Genomic DNA, 27230 nt, shown 5'->3' with positions numbered 1-27230 from the left:
CTCAAGCCCCACCAGGGACCTCCTGGTAGGACGTGAGCGCATGAACACGAGTCCATGAGTCGGTGCCTGCTAATGGAGGGGCGGAGAGGGGAGGGGGAAGACATCAATTTCCTTCCAAAATTCAAACCGGACATGCTCTTCTTCCCTTGTTAGGACAATTCCAGAGCGGTGACCCAGGCCTGTTGGCGAGGAAGCGGAGGACCTGGGAGCCAGCTCTTCTGCACCAGCGACGCAGCCAATCACCATGTGCTGGGCTTGGGGAAAGGGTGGAGCCCAAGTCATGCCAGATGCACAAACAGAACAAAGAAGGAGGCTGTGCACCGGCCAGCAGGATAGTCTGTGAGAATGGCCCCAAGATAATGAAATTTAAGATCCCAACGAAAGGAAGAAAGGAAACTAGTAAAAGTGAGGGAAACGAATTTCCAGAAAACTGACTCAAACTAGCTGTGAAGGACCGTAGTAAGGGTCAGAGGCACAGGCTGGGAAAATCGAAGCATCTCATAGGCTTCCCAGGTGGCGCTATTGGTAAAGATCCCAGCAAGAGAGGTGGGTTGGATCCGTGGGTCAGGAGGATCTCCTGGAGGCGGGCATGGCAACCCACTCCAGTATGCTTGCCTGGAGAATCCCATAGACAGAGGAGCCAGACAGGCTACAGTCCATAGTGTCTTAAAGAGTCAGACACGACTGAAGCGACCTAGCAAGCATGAATAGGATGGAGGCTGCTGACGGAACTGGTCTTTAGAATGTGCTGCCTCCAAAGAGGAGTAACAAGTAGACATTGCGGAATCTGTTAACACTGGACTGCATTTGAAGAATCCGTGTCTCCAGAGAGCACTACTTATTGTGAAATAATGTATCAACATGGCTTGGCACATGGAATTTTTTTTAATTACCTTCTAACTTCCTTGCACCTTTAGTATTTGCTACTTCCTTGTACCAGAGTATTCCATTTCTTCCTTGTGGAATTTTTTCCTCCAGTGTTTTCTAAAAATATTTTATGTATGTGCTGTCAAAAAGACCCTAAAAGTATTAAAGAGTGTTGGGAGGCAAGCAAGGAAGATGGCAAAAAATACCACAGGGGTTGAAAGTAAAGGACCAAATCAGTGAACAAACGTTTGTCTTCTTCATTGGATTGCGGCATACCTCTCACTTATCCTGGGGTTTTAACTCTGGTTAAGAGTTTCTCCACTCTTCTCAAAATTTCACAGACATTTCACTAAAGAAGTATGTTTTGTGAATTTAACTGGTAGCTTCTAAGTTCTTATGAAATGAGTTTGACCGCTTCCAAAAGTTCCTCATCAGAGATGAAACTAAGCTTTTTAAAATGGGTTATGGAAAGAAATTGCCAGAAAATTCACAGTTGAGGCACCAATAAAGAAACCCTCTGGTATCTACTTACAGATCTAAAACAGCTAAAATAAAGACATTAAAGCTGTATGGGTACTACTCCAAGGAAAAACACGACCTGGTTAATGTTTGGCTCATTCTGTTGTTAAGGGAGACAGGATCTCCAATACCCACTGGAATGACCAGGTAAGAACAGACTTATCACATATCAGATATGGTTTCTCTTACATTATAACTTTGTGCCGTGACTCCCTTCTAGTAAGACAAATTTTTTAGAGTCTTTAGGCAACCTTTGACCTGATGGCTTTTCTCCTAAGCTTTTTATATCCCCAAAGTGATTTTCCTTCAGATTCATTTAGAGTAAAATAGAAATGCCCTGAAATTATGTTGCAGCAGACTGGGTGGTTGCTCTCAGGCAGTCTGAAATGACCAGAGTACAGCCTTTCAGTATTCAAGCCATATCTACAGTAATTATTTGCCAGCATATCTAAAAGAAGGCAGGCATTTCCTGTTGCACACAAATGGGACACTCTTATCTAAATTACTGTTTAAACAGGTATTTAAGAAAAGACTATCACAGGCAGGAATTTACTGATGACGGAACACATTAGTTTAGGGCTGGACACATTAGTTGAGGACTCACCATTGTCAGGAAAGGAAGCGTATCAGCATCAGGAAGGTATAGGGAATATTTTATAACTCCTGTATGGGTCAAGTTGGCGGTTGTAAACTATGCCATTTGCACTCAGGAAAAGCAGGAATGGTACATGCCCGGATATGGAGGTCTGGATTCAGCAATATGTCTTCCCTGCCCAGAGTAACCTTGAGCGCTTGAGAGTCATAGCTTTTGAGGGGTCTCTGATTCCCCTTCCATAAAATAAGCACATTGGACAAGTTCAGCCCCAGGTCCATTCCACTCAAGCAGTCCCAGTTCTACATAATGAAAACCAAAGAATGGTCCAAGTTTGGTGTACCAGAAGCTTATAAAATATATTTCCTGGTCTCTCCACTTCGGTCTCTCCCAAGATGTAACCTAGGAGAGCCTACACTCTGGCTGCCCAACTTTGTTCTAACCAGTGAAACTGGAATTTATTCCCAGTAGAGGCTTTTAAAACTGGGCTGTTATTCTCACATTAAGTAGACTGCCCTCTGGTGAGGACTGTGGTTTATGTGTGGGCAGAATGTGTGGTTTACTACCTCTAATTTGTTTATGTTGTTGATGGTGGTTTCAGAAGAAAGCTACAGCCCTTCACATGCTAAAGAGTGACCTGATTTACTTCCTTTAAAAAAAGAAAAAAAAAGTGTTGGAGTGGGGGAGGGGAGCATGCGAGCGCATTAATGTGCCATTGCTAGCAGAGGAGCAACTGGGATCTCTTTGACCACAGCTCTGCTTCATTCAGCTCTGCATGTGAAATGAGAGCCCCAACTTGTTTATTATAATTACCTAAGTGTGGCTTGGTGGCTTTTGGCAGAGATCCTTCTTGCCTCCGAAGGAGAGACCAAAACTCAGGAGCTACAAGTTAAAGGAAGAAGGTGGGGAATGTATTTTGAAGCAAGGAGACCAAATTCTAATATAAACTGGCTGAAAATATTCAGAACAACCCCTGCAAAGATGAAGATCAAAAAGTAGATGAGATTGCCCTCCACTTTCTGCCATATAATAAACAAAGATAGGTGTACCGGAGAATTGAATAAACAGTGGAAATGTAAGTTCAAATTCATTCTCACAGCTAACTTGATGCAGAACCTTCCCTGTTGCTACAAAACAGAAGAGCTTTCTTATATCCAGGAATCCTACATAAAGAAAAGAAAATAATTATGCTTGTCTGGCAGAAGAGGGAGTTGTAGCAGTGGCTTGCCGATAAAAAGGAACGTGAACAAGCAATAGAAGCCTAACCTAACCACACTCCGAGTTTGACAAAGAGCAGAGAGTACCCCCAAAATGAAATTTAGTTGGTTTCAAAATTAGGCTTTATGTGAAAATGAACAATGATCCTTGTTCTCACAAGGCTTGGTAACAAAGACAAGAATGACTTCTGATCTTAAAGTGATTCTGTGGGGAAAGTTCCTTGATTCAGCTGATTTCAGCATGGACTCTGGTCCCACTGCAAATACAGCATCTTTGGTGTAAAATAAGTTTAGATGGTTCCAAGAAGTGCAATTTTCTGCCCCCATTTCAAACTCTAAAGGCCCCCATATTGAGTTTCGCAATACTACATCATATTAAACGTAAAATCATTCAAAACCGTGGGGATGGATGGAATGTCATTGAAAAACGTGAAGGTTTGTTTTTTTTTTAATTTGAGAAAACATTATACACGTTAATAAAAAAATGTTTTCAGGGAAAATATGAACAGCTGTGTCATGCATAAGTATATACATACATTAAATAGCACTTATGATTTGAGAGGGGGTAATTTCAACATTGTTAAGTGGTAACACAAGCTACGTATTTAAGGGAATGATATAATATGACAACTTCATAGACTCCCAAGCTATGTATGATCTCTGGAAATTGTCATTATCAACATGTACAATAACTAGTAGCATTAGGTGGTCTGTACAGTATCCTTCATGTCTAATTGAGTCACACAGTCTAAGACACTTGACGGGCACCAGGCACTGCCTCCTAATGAGAACTGACTTTTAAAGAAAGGCATTCAGGACCTCTTCTATATAAATTATCATTTGCAGCAAGAGAGGATTATAAATGTTTGTTGGCAAAAACTAAATTTATTTACAAACTGGGTCTAATTTATTTATGGCTCCAGTACAATCGGCTTTTGTTGAAATATTTATGTTATCTGTACTTCTGCCTCACTAAACTCTACCACAATCATAAACACTGTTGAAAAATTATTTGCAGTTAGCAGGATTTAAACTACCCATTATATCACCAGCTAGTGCCAGTAAACTTTTGTACTGGTTGATAAAGTTTCCTCTGTGGAATAAATATACATTTGACTTTCAAAATCTTTGGTGGGTTCCAAACTATGACAGTGAAGGATTAAACAGATGTCCCAGACTTTACCAGTTGTGTGTGACTGCTTCAACCGCACATTCCAATTGAAATTTTGTGATAGACTACAAAAGTGCCCAGATTAAAACTCTTTTCTAGCATAAGGAGAAGAATTAGATAATTGAAGTGTAGGGGTGATATTCTTTGCCCAAGATGCTGCTTCTCAGACTTTAGTCATTTACCCATTCCAAAACAATGATTTGACACCATGCTGTACCTAGGACTGTGCAAATTGCTATGGCTATGTATAGACTTGAATCAGATCAAATTTCTGCCCTCAAGAAACCTAGAGTTGAGTAATAAAGACAAAGATGGTAACAGGTATATGACTATGTGGTAAAATAAGATCTAAAAGGAGATTATGAAGAATGATGACTGTAAAAGAGTTGAATATAAGTAACTACTTCTGGGCCAATCTACAGAAGTCGATGAACTGGGTGAAGGGCGTCTAAAGGTACAAATTTCTGGTTATAAAATAAATAAATCACAGTGATGCAATGTACAGCATGGTGACTAGTTAATAATAGCATAGTTAATAATGTGTGTGTGTTAGCACCTCAGTCATGTTTAACTCTTTGCAACCCCATGGACTATAGCCTGCCAGGCTCCTCTGTCCATGGAATTCTCCAGGCAAAAATACTGGAATGGGTTATCATCCCTTCTCCAGGGGATCTTCCTGACCCAGGAATCAAACCTGGGTCTCCTGCATTTCAGACAGATTCTTTACCATCTGAGCCATCAGGGAAGCCCTATTACTATAGTTAATAATACTGTATTTCATTCTTGAAAGTTGCTAAGAGTAAATCTTAAAAGTCCTCATTACAAAAAAAAAGAATTTATAATTATGTATGGTGACAATGTTAACTAGACTTATTGTGATGATTATTTTGCATTACATGTAAATATCAAATAAGCACACCTGAAACGAATATAATAGTGCTAATTGCTCAGTCGTGTCCGACTCCTTGCGACCCCATGGACTGTGGCCTGCCAGGCTCCTCTGTCCGTGGGATTCTCCAGGCAAGTTACTGGACTGGACTGCCATTCCCTTCTCCAGCTAGTATAATGACAATTAAACCTCAATTTAAAAATATAACAGGCAAGAATAAACCTCTTACTTCCATTCTTGGTGGAAATGCAGTTGTCGTTTACATGCATTTCTGAGGTGCACCAAGTTCTTCACAGTAATATAAGTTTCAAAAAGAAAGGCATGATATATTCTCACACCTTCTAAATAACTCATAAAATGATGAAACCAACAGGTTCTAAAACAGCCTTGCCCACATTTTCATTACAAAATAAGCCAAGAGAAAACCACATGGAGAAGTGGATGGTTTCCCTGTCAGTAACTAGTAAAAAATGTACTTCTGCTTGGTCTACTTCACTGAAAAAAGAGACTAAAAGTTCTCCTGTAAGCCAGGTGGGACTGCTGTGATGCCAGTAAAACTCCCACCAGCCTATAAACGGCCCAAACCACAACATTATCTTCCAGTCTGAATTGAAAGTTGTGCCAAACAGACCAGAGATAGTTCTGGCTGACCTCAGAACAGTGCTGTATACAGAGGGATGACTGGCCAGATTACTCTGAAGCCTCCAATCTAAAGCAAGGTTTGTCAGAAAAAATGGCAGGACTAGATATTCTGGTGTCCCACACTACTCAACCGATGATGGTCCTTTCCCAAATAATATCCATATATGCCTATGATGGTCAAAGAAACTTAAACAAAAGCAAAAGCAGAAAAATAAATTTTGAGAGCTGCATTTATATGGTAAAAAAAAAAAAAAACAAAGATTCTATTTATTCATCAAGGTGCTTCACAAAAAAAGGAATACCAAAAACCAAATATTTGTAACTTCATATTTTATAGTATATATATATATAATACTGTGCTGCCTATTTCTTTAAAAATATATAAAATTACTCTTACTTAGATCTAGGTATTAATATAATTCTCCTGAATAAGCAAAATTTAATGATTTGTTTTATGCTCCTGATGATCATTTTATGGATTTATTCCGATGAATCTTTTTTAACAAACTGCTTTTAAATAGGTTATAGCTATTGAGTATAGTTAATATTTGAGCTATTAAATAAAGTTAAGCTAAATAAAATCTTTTGGCATCATGTTGCTTAGTTGATGAAATAATTGATTGAAATATCCATTTTTCATAGCATTGTAGAATCTCAGAGCTGAATAAGCCAGAAAATTATCAGTTTACTCATCTAAACATTCAATATGCTTGCCGAGTCAAATATATTGTGGATCCCGAGTCAAATATATTGTGGATCAGCCCATGTAAGCCTACATAAACTATGACTGCTTGAGAGGAAAAACTGGAGAAGTTTTCATTCTATCAGAAGTATATGATGTTAAGAAAATCCATTGAGGGGCAGGAGAGATTCCTGAAACATAAGAAATAATTATATAATAACAAGCCTTATGCTGTTTTTATTTGTGCTGCTTTTGTTGCTATTGTTGTTATATTACTATATATACGCCATTCAACTTTTTAATGCTCATCACTACTATTAAATCTTAACAACTATGATCCAACACATATCGCAAACTGTTAATCATTTAGTCAATAAGACTTTTATACGCAAAGCACCATGGGGGCATCACAAAAAAGAATAAAGTTAAATTGCTGATTTCAAAGAACTTACAGTCTAGTCAGAGAGATAAGACAAATGACCAGGAAGAATTAACTTGTATAATATAAAGCTGCATTGAATAGAGTCAAGTGTATGGTACAGAAAACCAGAACTACAATAATCAACACTTAAAAGTGATTTTCCTCTTTGTTAAGAGAAAACTGAAGTGGAAGATGGCTATAAACATTCCACCTGTGATGAAGACAGATAATTGAGAGGATTGTGAAACAGAACGTTATAGACTGTGGCTGAGCCTTGGAGAGGTAATGACTTTTAATTGGATTGAGTTTATCATATTTGCAGAGGTACAGCAGACACAGAAGAAAGGATTAGAGTGATTTCCACTTTCCATTATTTGGCATAATGAGAAAACAGAGGGTGGTCCACATCTCTCATACATATTATGAGCCACAGGAGATGCTTAGCATGTCAGTTTTTGGTAGCATTGAGCTCTCCCAAATAAACACATTTATTTGGACATAGTTAAGTCAAAATAAGTCACCTGGGAAAAAAAAGGTTACAGGTCACAATTTGCATAGTGCAAAGGATTTGTGAGTTTTTAAATTAACCCTCCTAAATCTCTATACCATTTCAAACAATAGGGTATATCTGCATTTTTCTTCAAAGTTTAGCTGGCTTAAAAAGTCAAATGAAAATACTTAGCTAAAGAAAAGCCAGATGAGCAGACTTTCTTTCTTCTAGATGGAAAAGAGGTACATTGTAAATTCTCCCAAAACAGCATTATTTACATTAAGTCAAAACACATAAAAAATAAGGAAAAAACTTGCATAAACATGTGGTAAGTCACAGAAGGATCAGGCAATTGGCACACCCCAAATTCAAGTGTGCCCAAGTAGCAAAGGTTATGAAAGCACATGCCTGTGTGCATGCTCAGTCACTCAGTCGTGTCCAACTCTTTGCAACCCTATGGACTGTAGCTCGCCAGGCTCCTCTGCCCATGAGATTTCCCAGGCAAGAATACTGGAGTGGGTTACCATTTCCTCCTCCAGGGATCTTCCTGACCCAGGAAGATCAAACCCACATCTCTCATGCCTCTTGCCTTGGCAAGCAGATTCTTTACCACTGCACCACCTATGAAAGCACACCACCACCAAAATCCCTTTTGACTATAAGGTGATGAAGACAGGGAGCATGGTACCCTATTTAGTGCAGAAATCCTCCCACCAAAGTCATGGGATTAATTTATCTCTTTCCCTATCTTTTGCGTAGGACAGTTCAATTTCTCCTACAAATATTCGTTTCAACGCTTCAAAAAGAACCTGTGCCTTGAAAGATAAAAGAATTCAATAAGAGAACATGAAGAATTTTCTTGTTCTTCCATTACTATGGTGTAATTGGTGAACATCCAAAAACACTTCTTAAGTCTCAGCTGGTGAATGAAGAAGGAGACAAGTACTCTCAGGCTGTACATATATCACACTACCCTGATAACATTCCCAGGACTTTTAAGAAGTCCAGCAGTAGGAACACAGGCAAACCCAGCCAGAGTTCTCTCAAAGTTCTATTATGCAAAAGTAAGGAGTAGCCAGGATTCCTTTGGGGTAGAAAATGGAAGAGTCATATGCAGTTGATTCTGTACTCTTACCAGATCATGCCTCTAAACATGTATGAATATTAATTGACATATTTACTGCAACATAAAGCAGTTGCTAACCTAACATTCCAGCCTTTGTTCCAAGTCTTGTATCATTTTCTTCCAGGCTGTTGACTTTGGAGTGGCTCTGTAAGCCTAGTGGACTGCTAGCAAAGAGTGATCAATCAACACTTTGAAAGCCTCTGGTTCATCCCAGTACCTGGGAGCTGCTTTGATAAACAGTATTCTTATGACTGTGTAAAATGCATGTGGGAACATGGCAGGTTTTTGTTCTTATTTTTTATTTATATTTAAAGAAAACCTTTGTGTACAATATATCCCTAAGATTATTCTGTCCCAAGCTCAAGTCACTAAAGCTCTAAGTACCCTCACATCAATGTTTTCTCTGTGGATTTAACAATGGCCTCCAATTTACCCACATTTGGGAGCTCATTAAAAATTTTTAAAAATATAAAAATTCCCTGTATTCCATTTTAAAACCTGGATATTGGGACTGAAGAACATGTAATACAGTTGCTTTCCTGGATGAGTATATGCCACTAAAGGTGTATCCTTCTCCCAATAAAATTTTATTCTGGGTATCAAGAAGCACACTCATTCTAGAGCTCATCAATTTTTTTCTTACAAATTGGTCACAGCTTTCTGGAGACCTTGGAAAATTCTTTCATGATTGGTCATAACCAATTTTCCTATCTTATGCCTTTAACACATTTTATAATCTAGTCACAATAGTCTATCAAGGGTTCACTAAAACCCCGTAGAATTTGGTTTCTCTGCACTGTTTTCCCTGACAACCTTCTATTCTCGAATGTGCTTCCCTCATTCTCCATCACACTGCTCTCTAGTGGAGTGTACTCTAGAAGCGTACTCTAAGAGCAAGCAGTGAGCAAAATCAGCAACGCCCCTGATCTCAAGAACCTTATAACCTGGTAGACAGAGGGAGAAAGGGCTTCCCTGGTGGCTCAGAGGGTAAAGGATTCACCTGCAATGCAGGAGAGCTGGGTTTGATCCCTGGGTAGGGAAGATCCTCTGGAGAAGGGCAGGCAACCCACTCCAGTATTCCTGCCTGGAAAATTCCATGGACAGAAGAGCCTGGTGGCTACAGTCCATGGGGTCACACAGAGTCAGACATGACTGAGTGACTAACGGAGGGAGAAAGGAACTAAAGCACAGATGGAAAATATGAGAGAGTCTTAGCTGCTGAGGAGAAAATGAAACAAATGTGGGGGATAGGTGACTATTCTAGGTAGGGAGAGCTTCATGGAGGAGGCAGCATTTAAGATTTATATATTGAAATCTCTCAGATCCAGTTTAGATGTTGTCTCATCTGCTAAGGGTTTCCAATCTACATATCCATCATCTCACCAACCACAGTAAGCATCTTCATTTTTGGTTCCCAGGGTATATAGAATGTACCTCAGTATATATTATTCTCTCATTTACCCTGATGTTATTATAATTAGTTTTCTTTCATGTCTATTTCCCCATTTTGATTTTCAGCTACTTGAAGACAAGGGCTGCGTTTAGATTATCTTTATACCTTCCTCCAGTGCTATGAATATAGTCAATACTCAGATTCAAATTGAACCAACTTTAGAAAATGCTAATTATGAGGAGTTTCATTTTTAAAAGCTGTACTTTGTAGCTCCCCTAGCTCTGAATCTTAAGCAGATTTTTTAAAGAAGCTATTATCCACAAAAGTCATTGAAACCACAGAAAAAGAGATGTTTTTAGAGGATTTCTAGACTATTGACCATTCACAATACTTGCTCATCAAATGATAATTGCCGAGTACTCTTCTAGAGGAGATTAAAGTTTGGAAACAATGATCTTTTCCAACAAATTTCAGGCAATTGATCCAAAAAGGGAATTCTCAAGCTTTCTGTTTGAAAATATCTGAAGTTGAGAATTCCCTAGTTGAAAAGAATCAGAAAGAGATTTTGGGGTAATAAATTAGAGCATTGAGCTGACCTTTACAGAGCACAAGCAGAATTTCACAATAGCCAGTGAAAGTAAGCACAGATTGAAAATTCTACTGGAAAGTTTTGTTTCTCTGTTTTTTAAATAAACTGTTGACTCTTGTTCTAAGCTTAAAGAGTGTGCTAAATAGAATCTTCTATTCTTTAAGTGACACCTTTAAAAAATAAAGAAATTGCTCAAATGTAAGAATTAATAGCACAAATTTTAAAATGCCCTTTTCTGAAGAATCCAAGTATTCTTACTTGTAGGATCTGATTCTGAAATTCCAGTTTAATAAATGAGCCCCCAACCCCCTACCCTAAAAAGGAATGTCTCCTTTTTAGGGTAGTTTAGAAGGAAGTTTAGACTGAGGTAGGATTAATACTCCACATTCTATTTCAAATACCAAGAACAAGGTAAGTATTTTCCCTGCTGCTTCCCTGCCCTGTAATTTGACATCCATTTTAATGAGGCTTGCTTTATTACTTGTCAGAAAAGTGAAATGGCCTGTCAATTTTATGGAGTTTCTCCTACCTTTTGGATGGTTCTATTACATTTTGAAATAAGTGTATAGCTTGCCCATCCCCCCCTTTTTTTTAATCCTAAATGGTCCATGTGTGGATTTGGTACTTGGCTGCCAGTGGAATGAAGTCATAATTTCAGGAGTCTGGGAGAATAGATCAAAATCACCCCAACACTTTCATGGATGGGTATATGCTGCTAAATGGATGTTTACCTAGAAAAGTCATCATCTGGCACACAGCATAGCGAATGTTCCTAAGCAGCCAACTCATGTATACTAAACAAATTTGGCTTGGCTGCCGTGAGAGCTGCCCTGTGGAAATTCTCAACATACATTTGTTTGATTGAGCCGTCATTCCCAGTTGATCTGCTGATGATCTGTGTCACTTTGTTTAAATGTCCTGGTGTGGTTTTTTCTATATATACAGTGAAAAGCCAGTATGTTCCTGTGATGGATTAAATAGAGGTGAAATTTGAGAGTGACTCCTGTTTTTGATTCCTGTGTTCTCAGACAGGTGGGTCTGGAATGATCAAGAATGTCACATTCAAACACAAGGGAAAATATGGAGCCTTTTTTATTTAAAACACATTACTGTAAAGATATATTTGCTACTGTGCCCTCCCTGTGCAAGAAGCTATTTAGGATTCCCCACCTAAACAAACACCATATGGGTTAATGCTCAGCATCCCTTTCAAATGTTCAAAAACATAGGATACAGAACTCATTCCTGGTAAATGTGGTCTGAGAGAAGTGAGGAAGGCCAATTTCTGATGCATGGATTTGAGAAATCAAATGCAAGGTCAGGTTAGAACCGAAGCTCACAATCTCAAATATCCGAGTAATGGTTCAGATGGAAATCCAACACCACAGTGCCATGCCACGTCTGAGGCTCTAATCAAGTGACTGCCTGTTTGCTCCGTGGCTAAAGCACTTCCTCCAGCTAATCTTCCTAGATAGGCTCTCGCCTTTAATGACCTATGGGGTCTGCTGTTAAGTGCGGGGATCTGGGCACCATCAGCATGGATGTCTCCACTCTGCCAAACCCCAGACAACACGTGATGCTCACACTCCCTCCCCTCCATTCCTGTGGATGTGGTAGACTGTGCCTGTCTTAAGCTGTGTTCCCCAGCCCAAAAATATATTCCTGACCAACTTGCTCTCATACCTGAAGCCCACCCTCCCCCAATTAATCATCATTCCTTTGGGTTAAGGCAAAATCAGCTCCAAGAGTCCTCCTGATTATTGATAGTCTGTTCTTTTCAAAAGGCATTTAAAAATCTACAGGCCACACAGACACTGAGTTTGCATTCTAGAAGCCCCAAATGACTAAGCTTATTCCTGGCTTCAAAGAGCCACAGTCCAGGAGAGAAACAAACTGTGCGAATAAAATGTAGTACCCACAATCCACAAACTACTACATACAGAGTGCAGAAGAGAAAGGAGTCCATTCTGAGAAAAGTCAGGAAGGGCTGCCCAGGGATGGTGACATCTAAGTAGGGTGTGAAGGAGTAAAGATAGTTTCAAAGGAGTTTCCCAGAGAAACGATAAAAGAAGAAAAACCCTTCCAAAAAGAAGGAGCATATCTTTAAAGTGTGCCCAGTTTAGTATGAGCATGAGACTAAGGGTTTCTCAATATCGCCTGATTTATAGGGAGAAAGAAGGTCAGTCAGTTCAGTTCAGTTCAGTCGCTCAGTCGTGTCCAACTCTGTGACCCCATGAACCGCAGCAGGCCAGGCCTCCCTGTCCAGCACCAGCTCCCGGAGTTCACTCAGACTCACGTCCATCGAGTCAGTGATGCCATCCAGCCATCTCATCCTCTGTCGTCCCCTTCTCCTCCTGCCCCCAATCCCTCCCAGCATCAGAGTCTTTTCCAATGAGTCAATTCTTTGCATGAGGTGGCCAAAGTACTGGAGTTTCAGCTTCAGCATCATTCCCTCCAAAGAAATCCCAGGGCTGATCTCCTTCCAAAAGAAGGTAGATAGGTGAAAAAAAGAAACAATGAACCAGAGCCAAAGAGCCGAAGTCTTCTATGCCATGTCCTAGAGTCTGACGTTTCTCCTATATGAATATGGCGCTAGTGGAGAGTCTCAGGGAGGAGAATGGAAAAATCAGAGCTGTGTTTGAGGGTGATCACTCTGACTCAAAAAACAGGAGATATTTAAGGGGGGTGACATAGAAGGCAGATGAATCAGTCAGGAGCTATTTCAAAAATCCATGAGAAAGACCATAAAGGGTTTAAAAAAAAAATGACAGTGAAAGTGGGGGATGAAAAAAGAGAGAGGGAGACTTGAAAATTGAGAGAATTTGGTGAGGGAGTAGGGAATAGGCGTATAAAATAATCCTGATAAACCAATATACTACATTGTGAGTCAGTTTATCAGTGATCAGTAGGATCTGCCATGCTGAGGAATAGTACACATTCTAGGGATGAGAACACAGAGTCTGAGCTGCCAAACATTGGACTAGGAGCCCTGGGCAGTCAGGAGGCAACAAGAGAACTCTGAACACCTAGAGAGTCCAGGCACTATAGAGCCAGGGGCTTTTCCCTTGATGGAAGATTTCATGAAAAGCCTACCATCAACCAACATAAGGACAGGAGAAAAAAAAATGTCATTCTTGCAAGTACAAATAGAGAAAATACCACATAAGGCATTCTAAGATAGCTTCACTAGGTCCAATAGACTCGTAAGGAATGTGGATACCATACCAAGCCTCATTCCTTCAAATTAGTAGCTATACTTTTAAACATTGATCACTCTTAAGTTCCTGCACTGTAAGTTGTTCAATATATCCTGGTCATCTTAACTCAGATACTTGGCTTCATAAGGTGTTTACCAGACACACAGTCCCTTTGAACAATGGTTCAATGTTGCTGGAGATAGAATTCCACAGGAAAGGCTCCAAACAACTCCTTATCTCATTGGTTTTGACAAATTTATCAGACAAAATTTAGCCTAGATGTAATTTTGCCCCCCACATTTGAGACATTTAAGAAAAAATAATTTCAATAAATCTAATTTACTAAGATAAATTTTTAAAACCCAGTAAGTGAATATACAGGATATCTTGCAAGTCTACATTCTCTACGCAGTACTCTTTTCTGCTTGCCCTCTACCCAGGACACCAAAACTCCAAGCATATGGCATGGGGGGTGGGGGGAGCAGGCGGGGGGTGCATGCCCAGCTGAGCCCAGGTGCTTCCTTTCCCAAAAGTGGCCAATCTGCTTGATATTATTTACTTGTGTATTTTCCCAGTGAAAGAAAAGAGAAAAGGGAAAACAGGGTGGAAGTTGAGAGGGTGGGAGAGGGTGGAGAGAGGGTGGAAGTTGAGTTTTATTTATTATTGTTTGACATTTTTTACGATTATTTTAATTTAGGTTCAACATCCCAAGAGTCTCACTGCAATGGGTGCAACAGATACCAATCAAATAGCATCACATGCACATACTGTATCTACTTCCTTTTTCACTAGTCATATTTTCTCATAGGCACACAAAGGAAATCCTGTCAAATTGCAATATACTTCTAGGCATGCTGCTTTGGATTTTCATTTTAATACGTATAAAAGAAGGAAGAAGGAACTAGAAGACATCTATTTGTTTTACAGACTTATTTGCACCATCCAAAAGAGAATAGCAGTAAACATCTCTGTTAGGGAAGGCATGTGTTTATGATTCGATGGTCATCAAAAGTGAATAATACAAAGTAAAATAAAAACAAGATAGCAGGGGTTCTATATTAATTTATATCAAGCCTGAGTGATTAAGACACAGATTTTTTAAAACAGGAATCTCTCTCTTTCTCTCTTTTATTTTTTTTATTTTTGAGAGTTAACCTCCTCAAACAGAAGGCAAATTCTGAGTACATCTTCTTAACTGATAAACATAAAATTGGGACTTATGGTTATACTATATATAATTGGTAATAATGTGTACATACACCTAGATTTGACTCCCTAGTTTCCTGAGAAAAGTCAAAATGGAAAATGGTAAAAATTTACATTCTTGGCTGCCAAAGTACTTTGCTTAGGGTCTAAGGGACCAAATTGTCACTATTGATCACCCGAATCTTAGACAGGACTCTCTAGCAGACTGGCTCTGAGATCATATTGTAATAAATGCTTTTCTATAGAACTATACAGAATTCTTCTAATCCTGGAGTCTTGAAACATTTTTTGAAAATAATCAAAAACCACATTTCTTCCTAGGTTAGAAAGAGTTTGAAAAAACAAAGGGATACAAGGAATATGTAGTGAGGGTTTTATTGGTTATCTCCCCCCAAAACACACATTCTCTCTCTCTCTCTCTCTCTCTCTCTCTCTCTCTCTCTCTCTCTCTCTCTCTCTCACACACACACACACACACACACACACAAACACACACACCATAACACTATCTTTCCTTCTTTGACATGACAGAACCCAATCCTTCCCACAGTTTAAATGCACACAGAAGGAAGGTCAAACAGCAAGCACTCGGGAGAGCTTTTTCAAAATTGTTAAAGCCTGCAAACAAACACAAACTCAAAATAAATTAGAAATAAACTCCAAACAAACCCAGTCAAACACAAATTAAGCTGAGGAAATCCAAAGCAAACAATCTACAAATCTCCCAAAGTGCAGCACAGTTACTTCCTGTTCCTAGACGACTGCTTGTGGGGACTGCAGGAAGAGGGAGCCCCACCCCCCACCACCACCCTTCAAGCACAGGCTGACGGTGGGGCTGGTTCCCTTACAGCCTCCACCTCCCCTCCCACTGCCTGCCTTCCTGGAGCACTGCCCCAGACCCGGAGCTCCACGCAGAGCTAGGGCTCTGGCCACCCCGCCAGCCTGGTATTTGGCTCCTCAGTCACCCAGCGCACAAGTATGATGGATGATGATGGATCACAGCCCCTCCAAAACCGTGTGAATTTCCCAAGGCCGCTGATTATTCTAATCGAGCCCCCAGAAGAAGCACAGAGCTTTACAAAAGCCTCCAAGGAAACCTCCCATTTCGCTTGTCTGTCTGACACAGACACCACTACATAAAGAACCTGGCCCTGATATGGCCTCCTGTCTCAGACACACAGATCTGGGCCTTCACACTCATTGTTCAGTGATATGATTTAGCCTTGAATGAATTTTTAATGAACACCCAGAGTTATATAGCACAGTGGAACGGCCATTCCAGCTTCTCCCAGGGGGAGATAACAGTTTACCAATGCTTTCAGGTCACAGCTTTTATAAAGCTCCCTTGCTCTGCTAGACAATATGGTCAGGAGGCTTTCTTCTTTATTGTCTGGCTTCCTCTCTACCTCTCTCATCTCTATCTCTATGTCTGTCTCTGTCTCTGCATCTCTTTAGATAGTTCTTAAATCACAAAGGCCTCTAAGAGATATCAGTCTACAAGGTAAAGGTACCATTATAGAATCTGTTCATAACAGATTAATAAAATCATGACTAGACCTTGACATGCATAACTAACTTGTATATGTTGTAATAATGAAGGCTATAAAAAAGGAAAAGTACAGTAATACTAAATTTAATTATGTTGGGGATTTTTGACTTAGGTCATTTTTTGCTCTGTAAGGTTACAGTCTGTGCACTAGGAATAAACTCTGGGTCTTGTAGAACAAGCTTCCAGTGACTGTTGCTGGCCTCTTGGAATATTCGAGAACAATATAAACAGAATGAATAGTATCATGCATGCATGTTCAGTTGCTCAGTCATGTTTGACTGTTTGCAACCCCATGAATTGTAGTCTGCTAGGCTCCTCTGTCCATCGAATTTTCCAGGCAAGAATATTGCAGTAGGTTGCCATTTCCTACCCAAGGGTATCTTCCCAACCTAGGGACTGCACTCACATCTGCATCTCCTGCATTGGCAGGCAGATTCTTTTCCACTGTGCCACTTGGGAAGCGAAATAGTACCATGTGTCTATAACAAAGCAGCCATAGTTAGAAATATATGTTGTGAAAGTGAAAAAGTGAAAGTTGATCAGTTGTGTCCAACCAATTGTGACCCATGGAATAGTCCATGGAATTCTCCAGGCCCGAATAATGGAGTGGGTAGCCATTCTCTTCTGCAGGGGATCTTGCAAACCCAGGGATTGAACCAAGGTCTCCCACACTGCAGGCTGATTCTCTACCACCTGAGCCACCGAATATAACCTTTCAGTTCAGTTCAGTTCAGTCGCTCAGTCATGTTCGACTCTTTGTGACCCCATGAATCGCAGCACGCCAGGCCTCCCTGTCCAGCACCAACTCCCGGAGTTCACTCAGACTCACATCCATCGAGTCAGTGATGCCATCCAGCCATCTCATCCTCTGTCGTCCCCTTCTCCTCCTGCCCCCAATCTCTCCCAGCATCAGAGTCTGGCAGAAAGTGAAGAGGAACTAAATGATGAAAGTGAAAGAGGAGAGAAAAAGTTGGCTTAAAGCTCAACATTCAGAAAACGAAGACCATGGCATCCGTCCCATCACTTCATGGGAAATAGATGGGGAAACAGTGGAAACAGTGTCAGACTTTATTTTTGGGGGCTCCAAAATCACTGCAGATGGTGACTGCAGCCATGAAATTAAAAAACACTTCCTCCTTGGAAGAAAAGTTACAACCAACCTAGACAGCATATTGAAAAGCAGAGACATTACTTTGCCAACAAAAGTCCGTCTAGTCAAGTCTATGGTTTTTGCAGTGGTCATGCATGGATGTAAGAGTTGGACTGTGAAGAAAGCTGAGCACGGAAGAATTGATGCTTTTGAACTGTGGTGTTGGAGAAGACTCTTGAGAGTCCCTTGGACTGCAAGGAGATCCAACCAGTCCATTCTGAAGGAGATCAGCCCTGAGGTTTCTTTGGAAGTAATGATGCTAAAGCTGAAACTCCAGTACTTTGGCCACCTCATGTGAAGAGTTGACTCACTGGAAAAGAATATAACCTTTAGGTCCTTTTTAATGCTTACTGTGATCCAGTTTTCAGTGCTTGGATGTCTAACTCTCTTCCCCTAAATACACTACCTCTTGAATTCTTAAAAATCTCTGAAAATCTGCATAAATAAATGAGAAAAAGTTTAGTCTTAGTGGTGGCTCTAAAATTTCTACATCAGAGAAACTTACAGAAATGACTCTGATTAGACAAGGAGAGCGAGAATGGGTTAGAATTGTGTTTACAGAGTACTTTGCACAAGAATAAGAAAAATTCAATTGACTTTATCAGATAATTGGGAGAGGTATGTGAAATGGTGAAGATTATGGGTTAGCTTGGGAAGGCTTCCTGAGTCATGTTTTGGCACCACGACTCATATTTTTACACTATAATCACATTGGCTCACTTCATACATACATTAGGTGTTGGGTTTTGTTTTGTTTTGTTTCTGATTAGCTGTGCATCTTTAAATACTAAAATATTTTGAAATAAAAAACAACTCTTAGGATATACAGCTATAATCTTTGCTTCTTAAACAAGAAGAGTGAATAAATAAGAATAAATGAGGCTTCTAGAAACCCAGGTCCTGTTTCTGGCACTGCCACTAATTAACTGGAAAATTCTAAGCAATCTTTTCATATCTCTGGGAATCTATTTCTTCCTCTGTAAAATTTCTGAATGCAGAGAACCCTCTAGGTCACTTCCAGATCATATTCTATGAATCCATCAGTCTCTCTGTGATTGTGGAAGTAAATTCCTAGAAAGAGCCACATCTATAAAGCTTGCTTTGTGCCATAATCATCATAGTACCATGTAAATTCAAGAAACACCGCTGAAGACTGATGAAGATATTATGAAGTTGGCTTCATAATATCTTATGATATTGTGAAGTTGGAGAAGGTCATTGAGAACATGAAAAGTAATTAAGTTTTCATTTTAACTGAATAGTACATGCCAGACTGCCATGATGTTACACATTTTAAACCATTATCTCATTTAATCTTTGCAAAAAAAAAAAAAACTATAAACAGGTATATATAGGTAATAACCCCATTGGACAGATTAAAAAATAACTAAGACTCACAGAAAGCGCAGCAGCTGCAATGGCATGCGAGCAAGGCCGAGAGGAGCTACCCCAGGCTGGAGGTCAGGGGAGGTGGCAGAGAGGAGCTACCCCACGCCCGAGGTCAGCAGAGGCGCCGAGAGGAGCTAATCTGTGGCAGAGGTAGGAGCAGCGGCTGCACTTTGCTGGAGCAGCCGTGAAGAGAGACCCCACGTCCAAAGTAAGTGAAACCCAACTAAGACAGTAGGCACTGAGAGAGGGGATACGAGGGCACACAGACTGAAACTACAGTCACAGAAAACTAGCCAATCTGATCACAGGGACCACAGCCTTGTCTAACTCAATGAAACTAAGCCATGCCCGTGGGACCACCCAAGACGGCAGGTCATGGTGGAGAGGTCTGACAGAATGTGGTCCACTGGAGAAGGGAATGGCAAACCACTTCAGTATTCTTGCCTTGAGAACCCCATGAACAGTATGAAAAGGCAAAAAGATAGGACACTGAAAGATGAACTCCCCAGGTCAGTAGGTGCCCAATATGCTAGTGGAGATCAGTAGAGAAAGAACTCCAGAAAGAATGAAGGGATGGAGCCAAAGCAAAAACAACACCCAGTTCTGAATGGGACTGGTGATAGAAGCAAGGTTCCATGCTGTAAAGAGCAATATTGCATAGGAACCTGGAATGTTAGGTCCATGAATTGAGGCAAATTGGAAATAGTCAAACAGGAGATGACAAGAGTGAACATTGATTGACATTATAGGAATCAGTGAACTAAGGTGGACTGGAATGGGTGAATTTAACTCAGATGACCATTATATCTACTACTGTGAGCAGGAATCCCTTAGAAAAAAATGGAGTAGCCATCATAGTCAACAAGAGTCTGAAATGCAGTACTTGGATGCTATCTCAAAAACAACAGAATGATCTCTGTTCGTTTCCAAGACAAACAATTCAACATCACAGTAATCCAAGTCTGTGCCCCGACCAGTAATGCTGAAGAAGCTGAACAGTTCTATGAAGACATACAAGACCTTCTAGAACTAACACCCAAAAAAGATGTCCTTTTCATTATAGGGGACTTGAATGCAAAAGTAGGAAGTCAAGAAATACCTGGAGTAACAGGAAATTCTGGCCTTGGAGTACAGAATGAAGCAGGGCAAAGGCTAATAGAGTTCTGCCAAGAGAATGCACTGGTCATACCAAACATCCTCTTCCAACAACACAAGAGAAGACTCTACACATGGACATCACCAGATGGTCAACACCGAAATCAGATTGATTATAGTCTTTGCAGCCAAAGATGGAGAAGCTCTATACAGTCAGCAAAAACAAGACTGGGAGCTGTCTGTGGCTCGGATCATGAACTCTTTATTGCCAAATTCAGACTGACATTGAAGAAAGTGGAGAAAACCACTAGACCATTCAGGTATGACCTAAATCAAATCCCTTACGACTATACAGTGGAAGTGAGAAATAGATTTAAGAGACTAGATCTGATAGACAGAGTGCCTGATGACCTATGGACTGAGGTTCGTGACATTGTACAGGAGACAGGGATCAAGACCATCGCCATGGAAAAGAAATGCAAAAAAGCAAAATGGCTGTCTGGGGAGGCCTTACAAATAGCTGTGGAAAGAAGAGAAGTGAAAAGCAAAGGAGAAAAGGAAAGATATACCCATTTGAATACAGAGTTCCAAAGAATAGCAAGGAGAGATAAGAAAGCCTTTCTCAGCGATCAGTGCAAAGAAACAGAGGAAACCAATAGAATGAGAAAGACTAGAGAGCTCTTCAAGAAAATTAGAGATACCAAGGGAACATTTCATTCAAAGATGGGCTCAATAAAGGACAGAGATGGTAGGGACCTAACAGAAGCAGAAGATATTAAGAAGAGGTGGCAAGAATACACAGAAGAACTGTACAAAAAAGATCTTTATGACCCAGATAATCACAGTGGTGTGATGACTCACCTAGAGCCAGTCATCCTGGAAGTGAGGTCAAGTGGGCCTTGGGAAGCATCACTACGAATAAAGCTAGTGGAGGTGACGGAATTCCAGTTGAGCTATTTCAAATCTTAAAAGATGATGCTGTGAAAGTACTGCACTCAATATGCCAGCAAGTTTGGAAAACTCAGCAGTGGCCACAGGACTGGAAAAGGTCAGTTTTCATTCCAATCCCAAAGAAAAGCAATGCCAAAGAATGTTCAAACTACCGCACAATTGCAGTCATCTCACACGCTAGTACAGTCATGCTTTAAATTCTCCAAGCCAGGCTTCAGCAATATGTGAACCGTGAACTTCCAGATGTTCAAGCTGGTTTTAGAAAAGGCAGAGGAACCAAGATCAAATTGCCAACATCTGCTGTCTCTTCAAAAAAGCAAAAGAGTTCCAGAAAAACATCTATTTCTGCTTTATTGACTATGCCAAAGCCTTTGAGTGTGTGGATCACAATAAACTGTGGAAAATTCTGAAAGAGATAGGCATACCAGACCACCTGACCTGCCTCTTGAGAAATCTGTATGTAGGTCAGGAAGCAACAGTTAGAACTGGACATGGAACAACAGACTGGTTCCAAATAGGAAAAGGAGTACGTCAAGACTGTACATTGTCACCCTGCTTATTTAACTTATGTGCAGAATACATCATGAGAAACGCCGGGCTTGAGGAAGCACAAGCTGGAATCAAGCTTGCTGGGAGAAATATCAATAACCTCAGATATGCAGATGACACCACCCTATGGCAGAAAGTGAAGAAGAACTAAAGAGCCTCTTGATGAAAGTGAAAGAGGAGAGTGAAAAAGTTGTCTTAAAGCTCAGCATTCAGAAAACGAAGATCATGGCATCCAGTCCCATCACTTCATAGGAAATAGACGGGAAAACAGTGGAAACAGTATCAGCCTTTATTTCTCTGGGCTCCAAAATCACTGCAGATGGTGACTGCAGCCATGAAATTAATTAATTAATTAATCCTTACTCCTTGGAAGGAAAGTTATGACAAACCTAGACAGCATATTAAAAAGCAGAGACATTACTTTGCCAACAAAGGTCCGTCTAGTCAAGGCTATGGTTTTTTTCAGTGGTCATGTATGAATGTGAGAGATGGATTATAAAGAAAGCTGAGCTCTGAAGAATTGATGCTTTGAACTGTGGTGTTGGAGAAGACTCTTGAGAGTCCCTTGGACTGCAAGGAGATCCAACCAGTCCATCCTAAAGGAGATCAGTCCTGGGTGTTCATTGGAAGGACTGGGGTTGAAGCTGAAACTCCAATACTTTGGCCACCTGATGCGAAGGGCTGACTCATTCGAAAAGACCCTGATGCTGGGAAAGATTGAAGGCGGGAGGAGAAGGTGACGACAGAGGATGAGATGGTTGGATGGCATCACCAACTCAATGGACCTTGGTTTGGGTGGACTCCAGGTGTTGGTGATGGACAGGGAAGCCTGGCGTGCTGCAGTTCATGGGGTCGCAAAGAGTCAGACACGACTGAGCAACTGAACTGAACAGTCAGACAGTTTACGTATCTAACCCTTAGGCTTCCAGTAACCCAGACTTTTTGGACCCCAACGTAATCTTCCCATATCATCCTATTTCCTTTTTATTCTAATAGTTCCATCACCTCCCATAGTTTGCAATACCCAAATTATCAAAAGATAAATAAAGTCAAGGTGCCCCTTAAGTGACTGATGCACCGAACTACATAGTAGGACCCCATCCAGGGTGTCCCTTTAAGTGCCTGACGTGCCGAACAACAGAGAGACTCCAGGCAAGGGACCCCTCTGAGTGCCTGTAGGGGCAGAGCTACAGAGAAAGACTGGACAAAGAGGCCTTCTGATTGCCATCTACAAGAGGCTCAAAAAAAGACTCTGTTAGGGCCATAACTCCTGTGGCAGAAGCAGTCCATGTCCCTGCACACTTGGCGCCTCCAGTGTCCCCACTAGCCAGGCAGCTGCGCCACCTTCACTCTCAACTCTCACTGGGGCAGAGCTGCCACAGGCAAGAGAAGTCTTGCAGCTATACGCGCAGGGTCACTTCAGTAGTGTCTGACTTTTTGCGACCCAGTAGACTGTGGCCTGCCAGGCTTCTCTGTCAGGGAGGGGGGTTCTCCAGGCAAGGATACTGGAGCATATTGGCCAATACTGGTTGCCATACTTTTCTAGAGCACTATATTTCCTGCCGCCCTAGCCTCCAACTCCCCTGAGTACCTGGTGCTGCCAGAACCCCTGTGACCCAAGCAGTTGCACCACTTCCACATCTGGCCCTTCCAGAGGCAAACCCCAGTCCTCCAGGGCCGCCTCAGGAGCAAACCCCAGTGGACGACTCACATGGAGAGGTGGAAAAAAAAACCATAATCGAAACCCAGGGGCAGAGTGGCTTAAGAAGATCGAAAACCTTCCCACCAGCTGTACTAGCTGCAGACTAAATCCACAAGATCAACTAGCCAGACTCAGTGTCTATGGAATATAGAGCTCCCACAAAAGAAAACATACTAGCTCTGATAGCTATGGACATTGGAGGTAAGAACACACAGAAGTAGGACCAGTTAGAATCTGAGCTGCCCCCACAGCAGGTCCAGAGATCAGCACAGTGTTAGAGGGCATCCTAGGGAGGTGAGGTGGACTATGATGCCCAGTGAGGGAAAGGACTCTGACAGCAGTGACTCAAGAAAAATATTTATTATTCTTATGTTTTGACTTGTTTTGTAGATTATTTTGGATTTTTTTCCTTTTATTTTCTCCCTCTATTGTACTTGTTGATTTTATTGGCACAATGAAATCTAATTAGGCTTTTGAGCTTTTTTTTTCTTTTTTCTCAGTCATATTTTTTTTATTGTTGCTGTAAACCTCTGCCTCTACGTTGGGCTTTTACAGTTCTGTGGAGTTTTCGATTTGTGTGTGTGTGTGTGTGTGTCTTTTTTTTTAACCTTTTCTATACTTTTAATTTTTTTAACCTATTATATTTTTGTACATTTATTCTTTGTTTGCCTTTCCTATTGTTCTTTCCCCTTGCAGTTAATCTTTAATGTATATAAATCTTCTTCATCTATTTCTATTTAACTTCACATATCTATTCTTTCTTTCTTTTCTTTCTTTCCTTTCTTCTCAACACATTTGCTAGTTTTGTTTTCATTGCTTTAATCCTCACTTGGCACCTTGCTTTAGTTTTGTTTTCCAGTTTGTGCTTTAGTTAGCTTTGCTCTTAACTGGTAAATATAATTTTTTTATTTCCTTTGTTCACCATGTTAATCTACTGTACTTTATTTTTGCTGGACTGTTTTGACTTTGCTCATTGGTGTATCTGTATATGTGTATATTGCATAATTTTAATTATTATTTGCCTGATTTTGTCACTGCCATTTGTCTGGGGTTCATCTTTGGTTTCTCATTTTTGAATATTTGTTTTAATCTCACTTAATGTCATGAAAAACTACTTGTGGAATCATTGTTCCTGATCAGAGATCGAGCCCAGAGCCTTTGGAGTGGGAGCAATGACTCCAAGACCTTAGACTACCGGAGAACTAACCCTACTGCTACTACTGCTAAGTCATTTCAGTCATGTCCAACTCTGTGTGACCCCATAGACGGCAGCCCACCAGGCTCCCTCGTCCCTGGGATTCTCCAGGCAAGAACACTGGAGTGGGTTGCCATTTCCTTCTCCAATGCATGAAAGTGAAAAGTGAAAGTGAAGTCGCTCAGTCGGGAGTATCAAATAGTGAGAACTAACAGAAAGGAAACCACCTGAATACAAGACCTGGCATCACCCAGCCATCAGTAGCACCCTGTGCAGGAAGCCTCATCTAAACAACAAACAAAATAAAAATACAAACCCAATCATCAGCAGACAGAATTATCACCTCACTCAGCCTTGCCCATCAGGGAAAAAACAAACAAACAAACACTCAGCACAAATCTCACCCTATAGGAAGCTTACACAAAACACTAGACCGAACTTAGGAGGGCAGAAACCAAAAGGAAAAAAGAATTCAACCTTGAAGGCTTGGAAAAGGAGACCTCAAACACAATAAGTTTAAAAAAATTAATGAAAAGGCAGAGAAACACTACACAAGTGAAGGAACAAACTAGAAACACAGAAGTCCAAATAAATGAAGAGGAAATAGGAAAACTACCTGAAAAAGAATTCAGAATAATGATAATAGAGATGATCAGAAACCTTGAAAACAAAATGGAGGAAATGCAAGAATCAATTAACAAAGACCTAGAAGAATTAAAGAATAAACATACAGAGACAAAAAACACAATTACTGAAATTAAAAAACTCTAGAAGGAATCAATATCAGAATAGCTGAAGCAGAAGAATGAATGAGTGAGCTGGAAGATAAAATGGTGGAAATAACTTTCAAAGAGCAGAATAATACAAAAAGAATGAAAAGAATGGAGGACAGTCTGAGACCTCTGACAATATCAAATGCACCAACATTCAAATTATAGGGGTCCCAGAAGGAGAAGAGAAAAAAGAAAGTGTATGAGAAAATTTTTGAAGAGATTAAGTTGAAAATTTCCCCAACATAGAAAAGGAAATAGTCAATCAAGCCCAAGAGGCAAAGAGAGTTCCATACAGGATAAACCCATGGATAAACACACAAGACATATACTAATCAAACTAACAAAGACTAAAAACAAAGAAAGAATACTGAAAGCAGCAAGGGAGAAGCAACAAGTAACATACAAGGGAAACCCCATACGCTTAACAGCTGATCTTTCAGCAGAAACTCTGCAGGCCAGAAGAGAATGGCAGGATATATTTAAAGTACTGAAAAGGAAAAATCTACAACTGAGATTACTGTACCCAGCAAGCATCTCATCCAAAATTGATGGAGAAATAAAAAGCTTTTCAGCCAAGCAAAAGTATAGAGAATTCAGTACCATCAAACCAGCTTTACAACAAATGTTAAAAAGACATAGTCAAGAAATACAAGAGAAAAAAACAAGATCTACAAAATCAACACTAAACAATTAAGAAAATGGCAATAGAAACACAGATATCAATAATTACTTTAAATGTGGATGGACTGAATGTTCCAACCAAAAGACACAGACTGGCTGAATGGATACAAAAATAAGACCCACATATATACTGTCTACAAGAAACACACTTCAGACCTAAAGACATATATAGACTGAAAGTGAGAGGACGAAAAAATATATTCCATGCAAATGGAAAGCAAAAGAAAGCTGGAGTAGCAATCCTCATATCAGACAAAACAGACCTTAAAATAAAGATTATAAGAGATAAGGAAGGACACTACATAATGATAAAGGGATCAATCCAAAAGGAAGACATAACAATTGTAAGTATCTATGCACCCAACATAGAAACACCTCAGTACATAAGACAAACACTAACAGACATAAAAGGAGAAATTGACAGTAACACAATAATAGTAGGAGACTTTAACACCCTACTCACACCAATGGCCAGATCATCAAAATAGAAAGTTAATAAGGAAAAACAATCTTAAATGATACATTAGATGAGACAGATCTCTTTGGTATCTTCCATACATTCCATCCAAATACAGAAGAATACACCTTCTTCTCAAGTGCACATGGAACATTCTCCAGGATAGACCACATCTTGGGCCACAAATCAAACCTCAGTAAATTTAAGAAAACTGAAATCATATCAAACATCTTCTCCAACTACAGTGCTATGAGACTAGATATCAATTACAAGAAAAAAACTGTAAGAAATGCAAACACATGGAGATTAAACAACTCATTTCTAAATAACCAACAGGTTACTGAAGAAATCAAAAGGGAAATCAAAAAAATTCTAGAAACAAATCACAATGAAAACACAACAACTCACAACGTATGGGATGCAGCAAAAGCAGTTATGAGAAGAAAGTTTATAGCAATACAATCCTTCTTCAAGAAATAAGAAAAACATCGAATAGACAACCTAACTTTACACCAAACAACTGGAAAATAGAAGAACAAAAACCCCCCAAAATTAGTAGAAGGAAAGAAATCATACAGATCTGAGCAGAAATAAATGAAAAAGAAATGAAAGAAACAATAGTAAAGATGAATAAAACCAAAAGGAGATTCTTTGAGAAGATAAATAAAATTGACAAACCTTTAGCCAGACTCATCAATAAAAAAAGAGAGAAGGATCAAGTTAACAAAACTGGAAATG

General features: G+C 40.1%; 1 protein-coding gene and 1 long non-coding RNA gene across 14 annotated transcripts in view; one reads left to right on the top strand and one right to left on the bottom strand.

The window, feature by feature from the left end:
* The window catches only part of LOC138424247 (uncharacterized), a 36555-nt gene extending 28753 nt beyond the window's left edge, over positions 1 to 7802 (top strand). The window contains exons 2-3 of the long non-coding RNA XR_011250711.1: positions 154 to 1533; positions 7175 to 7802. This is a non-coding gene — a long non-coding RNA (uncharacterized lncRNA). The remainder of the gene's footprint in view (positions 1 to 153; positions 1534 to 7174) is intronic.
* MECOM (MDS1 and EVI1 complex locus) overlaps positions 1 to 27230 on the bottom strand; it is a 635653-nt gene that overhangs the window by 337233 nt on the left and 271190 nt on the right. The gene's annotated exons all lie outside the window — the stretch shown is intronic.

The sequence above is a fragment of the Ovis canadensis genome, chromosome 1, assembly GCF_042477335.2.
Source record: "Ovis canadensis isolate MfBH-ARS-UI-01 breed Bighorn chromosome 1, ARS-UI_OviCan_v2, whole genome shotgun sequence".
Classification (NCBI taxonomy): Eukaryota; Metazoa; Chordata; class Mammalia; order Artiodactyla; family Bovidae; genus Ovis; species Ovis canadensis.
Note: the sequence above shows the minus strand (reverse complement) of the source record. Positions and strands in the feature narration are given on the sequence as shown.